This window comes from Budorcas taxicolor, chromosome 2, assembly GCF_023091745.1.
Source record: "Budorcas taxicolor isolate Tak-1 chromosome 2, Takin1.1, whole genome shotgun sequence".
Lineage (NCBI taxonomy): Eukaryota > Metazoa > Chordata > Mammalia > Artiodactyla > Bovidae > Budorcas > Budorcas taxicolor.
The window spans coordinates 74,501,640-74,512,094 of record NC_068911.1 but is presented as its reverse complement, the minus strand read 5'-3'; the positions used below and the strand labels follow the sequence as shown (position 1 = coordinate 74,512,094).

General features: G+C 37.4%; 1 non-coding gene across 1 annotated transcript; it reads left to right on the top strand.

Moving 5' to 3' along the window:
* The first annotated feature begins 7,649 nt into the window (after positions 1-7,649).
* Positions 7,650-7,753, top strand: LOC128044017 (U6 spliceosomal RNA). The gene has a single exon (XR_008199009.1). It is a non-coding gene; the product is annotated as a U6 spliceosomal RNA (small nuclear RNA).
* The last annotated feature ends 2,702 nt before the right edge of the window (positions 7,754-10,455 follow it).

The window sequence follows — 10,455 nt, the reverse complement described above, 5'->3', positions numbered from 1 at the left end:
TAGTAATATATAACATTACATTTTATATGCCAAGCATTTCACTCCTTTTGTTAATTTTTTGATTTTGGTTAATGAGTTTTTGGCTTCAAGATGGCTTGAACTTTGGCCACCTGATGTGAAGAGTTAATTCATTTAAAAAGACACTGATGCTGGGAAAGATTGAATGTGGGAGGAGAAGGGGATGACAGAAGATGAGATGGTTGGATGACATCACTGACTCAATGGACAGTGGCTTTTTCTTAGGAGAGCAGTGAGTTTTTCTAGAAGCCCCATGGTAGACATTCTATATTTCATTAGTTAATATGGCATAACACGTCTATTGCTAAATCAATCATTGATGATGTGAATGAGGTCACCCCTAGGATCATTAGGCCACTCCTAGAACTGGGTGGAGAATTGAGACAGACCAGTTTCTCATGACCCTTCAATGTCCTGAGGAGGGTGGTACCTACACAGTCAGAGTTATGCTAAGAAGAAAGAAGGTGACTACTTGTCTACTGTTTAGTTGCTAAGTCATGTCTGACTCTTTATGACCTCATGGCATAAAAAAGAAGCCAGGCTTCTTTTTCCGTGGGATTTCCCAGACAAGAATACTAGAGTGGGTTCCTATTTTCTTTTCCCAGGGGTCTTCCCAATCCAGAAATTGAACCCGAGACTCCTGTTTTGGTAGGCGGATTTTTGACCACTGAGCTACCAGAGAAGCCACTTGTCTATTACCACTGCCAAATTCAGGAGAAGAAAGAAAATTTTCTTAGGTCATTTTGACTGGCCTTGAAAATAACAACCTCTTTCAAAGCTCTGATGTATAGATTATGCTCTGAGAATTAGATGTATACACTGAGATTTATTACTAGCGGGTATAAATTACTAGACTTCAAGACAAAATGAAAACATAAATTGTTTTTAACACTGTAATGTTACCCTGGTTTGGGGATCTAATGTGATTCTTCCACATCATGGAGGATATGAACGATCCTTTCTTAGATAATATTGTTAGGCAGGAAGTCAGCCATGAGCAACAAGAGGTGGCCCCATCAGCTAAACATCCAATGGCCGCCTAATCCCACCAAGCTATTTACCGACCCTGTCCCACAAAGCCCCCAACGGTACTCCAAAATAGTCAGGGGATCAGAAAAACCCTCCACTGGCTGACTGTAGGGACCTTCCCCCCTCTGGCACATGTGCACACCTCACACTATCATGTACTTAGGTAAACTTTGGCAGCCATTGGGCTCATTAACTGTTCATAAATATCCCATGAGTAGATACATCTAATTATAATAGACTGAAATATGTGAAGGATGTGTACAGTAGAACCTCTTATTATATAATCTCAGTCAATGGACCCCATGGATTATGCAAATAAGCTTGCCTTAAAAACTCTACACCTCAGCCCTCCAGGGTCATTGCTTCCCTTGACCTGGCCCACCTCTCTTTTGAGATGTTCCCTCTTCCTTTATCTTCAATAAATTCTCGTGCAACAGATAAGACCTCAGATTCTTCTTTGCATCGTCACCAAGAACCAAGGCTAACAGGAGGAGGGGTCTCAACCAGATTCTCTGCTAACAATATCAAACCTATAACTACATATAATTGAAGGGCTTCCCACATGGTGTTAGTGGTAAAGAATCTACCTGCCAATGTAAGAGAAATAAGAGATGTAGTACATTGGAAGGAAGATAATAATCATAAAAGCAGAAACCTCCAAAGGGAGCTGCAGGAATACTGAAATATATTCAGGTACCTCCCAGTAAAATAGTATTAAACTGGTGCGTTTGAAAATGGATTAGATTAAGGTACTATGTAGGCTTCCTCAGTGGCTCAGTGGTAAAGAATCCACCTGCAATGCTGGAGACCCAGGAGTTGAAGGTTGGATCCCTAACTCGGGAAGCTCCCCTGGAGGAGGAAAAGGCAACCCACTTCAGTATTCTTGCCTGGAAAATCCCATGGACAGAGGAGCCTTGTGGGCTATAGTGCATGGGATCACAAAGAGTTGGACACAACTGAAGCAACTTAGCATGCACACATAATTGAAGGATAAATGAGAACTGTAAAATGATTACCATTTCTTTACTTCCCTTTCAAGTCTCATATTATTCAATACACTTGTTAAAGACATATTTTAATGGGAACTTTAAGTCTCTTTAAAACTGTATCTGAATATCTAAGAAGAGTGTTATATGCTACTGGAAAGTGGTAAAAAAAAAAAAAAAAAGCAAACAGTGCAACAGTTTTTGTGTAGTTTTTGTTCCATGTTAATATTTAGGTTATTTTGTCTCTATTTCTGAAAGTAGGGGAAAATGTGAGAAAATGAACACAAAAGGATATATTCTGAACAAACTGTAAGAGGAGGAGTGAATAAGAATAGTGAACCAACCTAAGCTCTACCCTCAGTGCAGATCCGGAACAACCAAAGGTGAAAGCTAAGGAGCCTACTGCATGAAACCACACACCTGAAATTGTTTGCCCCACATGTGTTGGTTGACTGAACTTTCATCCTGTGTGCACTACACAGGCAATGTGGGAATTCTGTTTTTTGGCTCTATTTTATACAACAAAAGATCTGATGATTATTAATAGAACTCTAAAATGCATGATATTTTAATGTGTTAAAGTTTACCTCAAAAGTAATTATCCAATTAGAAAGAAACATTTCCATAATTGTTAGAATAATTAAATAAAAGTAAAACTCTGTGATGGAATACTATGGAGCCATTAAAATGATCTTTTTAAAAAATTTCTGACAGCATGAAAAAAATGTTTAAGATATAACACCTGATAGATAAAAAATTGCAAACACCATAGGAATCCTAAGAAACAGCAAAAAAATTCCCCCAAAACAACAGAAATAAAAATTATTTAGAAGAAAATATTACAGTGTCAAAAGCAATATATCTTGTTGGCAAAAAAATCACACAAAAGATTATAAGATATGAATATTATAGTCTTTATACTTTTAAAATATTCTGTTTTTCTATAACTTTACTAATTTTTATAACTAAGAGGATAATCCTTGGATAATTTTTTTAAAAATTTGACTGAAGCAAAAAACAAAATACAACTCCAACAGATTAAATAGGAAGTAATAAAATTTCTCTGAATTAAGTCAAGTCATTTTTAACTAAAGTTAACAATAAGAAAAAAAAATTCAGAGTTACTTTGAAAAACAGTGTTTAATCATAGCATATATGGACTCTGTGATAGGAGTTTGGAATTTGCACAAAAATATTAAGATTATTATGTGCTTGAGTCGGACACGACTGAGCAACTGAACTGAAGTATAGTTTTACCAATAAATATATTTACGGAAACATTATTTAAAGTATAGAATTGTGTGTGTGTGTGTGTGTGTGTGTGTGTCTGTGTGTGTGTATGTGTATGCTCAGTTTCTCGGTTGTGTCCATCCTTCGCGACCCCATGGACTATAGTCTACCAGGCTTCTCTTCTCCATGGAACTCTTTAGGCAAGAATACTGGAGTGGGTTGCCATTTTCCTCCTCCACGGGATCTTCCCCACTCAGGAACTGAACCTGCATCTCTTGTGTCTCCTGCATTGGGAGGCAGATTGGGATCTTTTACCACTAACACCACCTGGAAATCCCCTATTGAGTACTTAGGTGCCCCCGATGATCCTGTTACATCAGAGAATAGGCTGAAATGTGTTGCAGAGAAGGTACAGCACATGAAAAGGAAGCCAAAAAATAAGCACCATAAAGTGCAGTGGTTGCTATGATGGAAGTCTGTTCCAGGCACAGCCATAGCACAGAAAGGAAATGAGTCATTCTTGAGGGAAGAAGAGATCGTGGCTTTTCAGGCAGAAAACGCAGCAGCAGCAAAGGCCAGGAGACAAAAACAGTTCAGATATGCACAGAAATGCAGTATATCTGGGGGGCACATGGTAGAGTAGATAGACTACAGAGAAGAGACAAACCCAACAGCTCACAGGAGCCAGTCATCCTGAATAAACTGAGCTTTTATCCCTGGATGTCACTAATACTTTTAAACAGTGGAGACTTGATGTGCCTGTTTGAAAGGTTACTAGTGTGGAGGGGAGGGAGGTTTAAGTAGGAAAGGTACCTATATGAAAAAAGACCAATAGAAAAATTTTACATTGTTTTAGTTGAGAGATGTTGAAAATCCAAACAAGAGTATCAGAATATTTATCTTTTGTAATCTCTGGCTTGCTTTCCAACACTTCTTACATTTATTAGAACTTACTGAGTTAAACTGATGATATATGCAGCTCATGTCACAGTAATGGAAAACACACTAGTATAATGTAATAAATATATTCCTTATTCAGCATAACTTCCCAGACTCAGTTACCCACATTATAGTAGTTTCAACTAAGACATGGCCATAATGTAAAAGACATAAATGTATTTACCATAGAAGAAGAATTATCAAATTCATCCTTGTCATATAAAGTTTTGATCTCAGGACCTCTTTGTATTATTAATATTATTGAGGACCTCCAAAAGCTTTTGCTTATATCGTTCAGTCACTCAGTCATGTCCAACTCTTTGTGACCCCATGAACCTCAGCACGTCAGGTGTCCCCATCCATCATTAACTCCCGGAGTCTACCCAAACCCATGTCCATTGAGTCAGTGATGCCATCCCACCATCTCATCCTCTGTTGTCCCCTTCTCTTCCCACCCTCAATCTTTCCCAGCATCAGGGTCTTTTCAAATGAGTCAGTTCTTCCCATCAGGTGGCCAAAGTAAGAGTTTCAGCTCCAACATCAGTCCCTGCAATGAACACCCAGGACTGATCTCCTTTAGAATGGACTGGTTGGATCTCCTTGCAGTCCAAGGGACTCTCAAGAGTCTTCTCCAACACCACAGTTCAAAAGCATCAGTTCTTTGGCTCTCAGCTTTCTTCACAGTCCAACTCTCATACATGACTGGAAAAACCATAGCCTTGACTAGATGGACCTTTGTTGACAGAGTAATGTCTCTGCTTTTTAATATGCTGTCTAGGTGGGTCATAACTTTATACTAACATTTTACTATATTGGAGATTAAAAGAGAAATCATTAAAAAATTAATTTATAAATAGTAAAACAATAATATGTTAAAATAATATTTTAGGTGAAAAATAATCATAGCTCTAAAAGAAAATCTACTGAGTTTTTTAATTTATTTTTAAAAGTTATTTTATTTTAATTATTTTATTGTCTTATTTTATAAATTTTCAAATCTATTTAATTTTGGCTTAATGTCTAGATTCTTAAATCTGCTTCTGCATTCAATCTATTATACCTTACATTTTGGATGATGAAAATCTGGCCTCACATGTATATGGAGTTTAAATTTTTCAACAGCCTTTTCAATATACATTCAATATATTAAATATATATTAAAAGCAGAGATACTACTTTGCCAACAAAGGTCCATCTAGTCAAAGCTATGGTCTTCAGTAGTCATGTGTGGATGTGAGAGCAGGATCATAAAGAAGGCTAAGCACTGAAGAATTTATAATTTTGAATTGTGGTGCTAAAGAAGACTTGAGAATCCGTTGTATAGCAAGATCAAACTAGTCAATCCTAAAGGAAGTCAACCCTGAATATTCATTGGAAGGACTGATGTTAAAGCTCAAGCTCCAATACTTTGGCCACCTGATATGAAGAACTGACTCCTTGGAAAAGACCCTGATGCTGGGAAAGACAGAAGGCAGGAGAAGGGGATGACAGAGGATGAGACGGTTGGATGGATCACTGATTCAATGGACATGAGTTTGAGCAAGCTCTGGGAGATAGTAAAGGAAGGGAAGCCTGGTGTGCTGCAGTCCATGGGGGTAGCAAAGAGTTGGACACAACTGAGCAACTTAACATCAACAATATATATTTCAATACATATTCAATAATAGTCTTAGAAATAGTCTTCTTTGAAAGTCTAGCAAAACTAGATAAATAGAATCTGAAGATGTAACAATGAACTTGTATTGTGCTACATTAAAATCTGTTGGTTTATCTTGCACTTTGAATGGATCTATTATCTGTGTGTGATTTTGTATCATTATCCACTGCTCATTTGTAAAATATTGCTTGACTGAGTTATGCAGATCTTTGAAATGTGAACACCATCATTCATCACATCAGAAAATTCTTTGTTTTGAGAAGCTGTTGAACTTATGGTGGAGATAAAAGTTTTCCAAAATTCTAATTTTTCTCTCAGATATTCATATGTTGTCCTTGGTAACAAATATAGTAAATTATTTTTTCTTGAAATGACAGGCTCATTTCACTCAATTTCAGAAAGTCATCTGCCAGATATCCAAGTCTAAATAACCACAATTTGTCAGTCATTCTTTCAAGTAAAAATGGTGTTCATAGAAAATCAGCTAATTCAGCTAGCAACTCAAAGTAATTGCACAAGTGTTTTATTTATTATTTTTTTGGGTCAACCATCATCACACTTTTGTTCGTGGAAACTATTTTGTATGCATGCTTCCCATTTCAGCACACATAACATTAAAAAAAACAAGCGCACTTATTTATGTGTCTAGGTGAAATAGAGTTAATATTTTTTCCTGCTTCATCAAAGATATTTTTGCAGTAAACCTGGTTTTTAATTTTACATATATATTTATTTACTTGTTTTTACTGGGGGTGAATGGTAGTGAAGAATACAGTGACCACAAGTCCAGTTTGGTGCCGCTGTTTTGATCATTGTTAAGGCTAAGAATCTTAATTGATTTTGACCCTAAGTGCAATAATCAATACAGTGAAAAAGGCAAAAAAAATGTTCTTTTTATTATTCTGAAATACTTTTGCCCTGAGGGACTCCCTAAAAGGTTTCAAGAGAACTCAAGGAGGTCTGTGGGCTACATTTTGAAAATAACCGAAGTCATGCTAACAATTTGATAAGGCTTACATGGGGGCTTATTGTTAAAAATCCCTCATTATGTTGACCTCGCAAACAAAGGGTAAAGTCACAGTGACCCTTGAGACAGACCAACTTGCCCAAATGACATTCTGTCTTCCTGCTGGCACCTACCTTCTCAAGGCTACAAGACCACTGGATGCCAGACCTCTGGCTATGTAACCGCAGGACTCAGCTACAGGCTAAAAACTAACCATCCCTTCAGAGAATTTTTCATTGGTGGAGTATAAGAAAGACGCCATCAGAAAGAGGATGCTGGTTCTCCTTAAGGGCTAGTCACCTCGTTTCCCTCTAATAAATTTCCTTTTCTTTGCCTGACTGCCCAGCTAGCTCTCTTTTTCTCTGCACTCGCTCTACACAATTTTTCCATTTTTTGGATTACATTCTACATGCATCAAAGGCACTTCCCAGGTGGCACCAGTAATAAGAATCTGCCTTCCGATGCAGGAGATGTAAGAGATGTGGGTTCAGTCCCTGGGCTGGGACGATCCCCTGGAGGAGGGCATGGCAACCCACTCCAGTATTCTTGCCTGAAGAATTCCATGGACAGAGGAGCTTAGTGGGCTATAGTCCATAGCGTCACAAAGAGTTGGACATGACTAAAATGACTTAGCATGCATGTACACATCAAAAATTCTGAACAAACTGAGAATACAACTGTGGAAATATTTTCACATAACCCATGAGTGGAAGGAAAGTTAAAAATGAAATGCAAAATTCAAGGGTAAAACAAAATGCCTAGGAATGGGAAAAAAAAAAAAAGATAGCTCACTTCAGCAGCAAGTATACTGAAACTGGACTGATACAGAGATTAGCATCACCCCTTTGCAAGGACGACACACAAATTCATGACGGGTTCCATATTTTTACACATGAAAAGATGCTCAACAGCACTAATTATTACAGAAAGGCAAATCAAAACTACAATGAGGTATCACCTTACACCAGTCAAAATGGCCATCATAAAAAATCTACAAACAATAAGTGCTGGAGAGGGTGTTGAGAAAAAAGAACACTTTTGCACTGTTGGTGGGAATGTAAATTGGCATAGCCACTATGGAGAACAGTATGGAGGTTCTTTAAAAAACTAGAAATGAAACTACCCTATGACCCAGAAATCCCACTATTAGGGATATAACCAGAGAAAAACTATAATTCAAAAAGACACATGAACCCCAATGTTCACTGCAGCACTATTTACAATAGCTGGGACATGCAAACAACCTAAATGTCCATCAACAGCAACATGGATAAAGAAGTCATAATACATACATAAAATGGAATATTACTCAGCCATAGAATGGGATGGAATTGGGTCATTTGTAGAGACACAGATAAACCTGGAGACTGTCATACAGAATGAAATAAGTCAGAAAAAACATATTGTATAACACATATGTGAAATCTGGAAAGATGGTATCAATGATCTTATTTGCAAAACAGAAATAGAAACACAGACATAGAGAACAAATACATGGACATCAAGGAGGGAAACGGCAGTGGGATGAACTGAGAGACTGGGATTGACATACATACCCTACTCTGTATAATATAGGTAACTAATATGAAAACACTGTACTGCTCAGGGAACCCCACTCAGTGTTCTGTGCTGACTTAAATGAATGGTGGTGGTTTAGGCACTCCTGGTGGCTCAGACGGTAAAGTGTCTGTCTGCAATGCAGGAGAACTGGGTTCGATCCCTGGGTTGGGAAGGTCCCCTGGAGAAGGAAATGGCAGCCCACTCCAGTATTCTTGCCTGGAAAATCCCATGGACAGAGGAACCTGGTAGGCTACTGTCCATGGGCTCGCAAAGAGTCGGACACTACTGAGTGACTTCACTCCACTTCTTGCGACCCCATGGATTGTAGCCTGCCAGGCTCCTCTGTCCATGGTTTTTTCAGAAAGAATACTAGAGTGGGTTGCCATTTCCTTCTCCAGGGGATCTTCCTGACCCAGAGATCGAACCTGCATCTTCTGCATGACAGGCAGATTCTTCACTGCTGAGCTACCAGGGAAGACCTAAATGAGAAGAAAAAGAAATCCAAAATAAATCCAAAAAAGTGGAAATATATGTATAGCTGATTCACTTGGCTGTACAGTAGAAAAACATACAACATTGTAAAGCAACTATATTCCAATAAAAATTAGTTAAAAACAAAAAGGAAAAAAAAGTGGGAGCAAAGGAGAGTAAGTTTTGGCTCCAGAGAAAAGAGAACTGAGCTGAGATTCCATTTTTTTGTCATCTTATAGAGAGTTACATGGAGATTACCCTCTCTGTTTTTTCCTTACTGATTTCTATTTAACTTAACTATGTTCAAACTTCCTTTTTCAAATTTCTTCAAAGGAAATTCTTGTCTTCATATAGGTTGCTGATCTATAATCCTCTAAATGCCTTAATCCCAACATTGGTGTGCAATCTTCCAGACTCCTCAAATCACCTGAAACCTGAAACTCCAAGACCCATCAGCACAGAAATTATGGTACTCTAGACCTGAAACCAGCCTGTTGCCTCTTTGGTTTTGTACCAACACACTGACAGACATAGCCCAAAATATCTGGCCTTTGTAAATGGCATATCACATTCCAGGGTAATATCAAAACTGCTGCCTGAGAGCATTTGTCAAGACTCAAAGTAACTCTTTCCAGGATTTTCAAATCCACTGAATTTCTTAGACAGAAATATTTTATGTGACAGAATTCTTAGTTTTTCCTCCTCTTTGAATATATACTTAGAAACACTGAACTCTAGTCTCCTTTTATTCAATATTAATCTTTAATATTTAATTATTAATATTTGCTTTAAAACAATCTAGATACTGTTATCTAAGACTTGTCGTTAACCATCTATTCCTCTTCACACGTAATCCTCCCACAACACTTTCAATATAAATAATTTCAGATCTCCAAATGCAACAAATACTAATGATCACTTTCAGTGCTCCATCCTGCCACCTCTGGCTCAACAGTATAAGCTGCTCGTTTAATCTTGCCATCATTGGATTTGGTAATGATGTTAAACTTGTAACTCGATTCTTCCCAGTTTGATGAGTTTTATTCTAAACGGCTAAGAATTTATATATTAATACATTTCAGTATTTAGAAATTTTTGGTGTTGTCATTCTCAATCTGAGGTCAGTTCTTACTAAAACAACCCGGTGCAAACAGTAGATGCTCCATGTATGTAAGACAACTTTCCCCAAAGTTTCCTGGATTCTACAGGGAGAAGTTAAATTACCATATCACACAATTTTCAGAACAACACCCGTTTGAAATTCCAAAATTGACATTATGTTAGATCCTTTCCCAATGGTTATCTAGTTGTTACAAGTTTTCAAAAAATGTTACAATATTATTATAGAGGAGTTGGGGCTGATAAATTATTCAAATATTCAACTGTTTCCTTAATAACTTTGAGTTTACTATTTTTACTAGTGATATAATAAATACCTTTGTACAAAAGACTAATTCAGTTCCATTTGAAAAATAATGTATGCTAACTTTTATGCTGATTTTTAAAGTGACACATGCTTATTTTGGACTTCCCCGGTGGCTCGGATGGTAAAGCGTCTG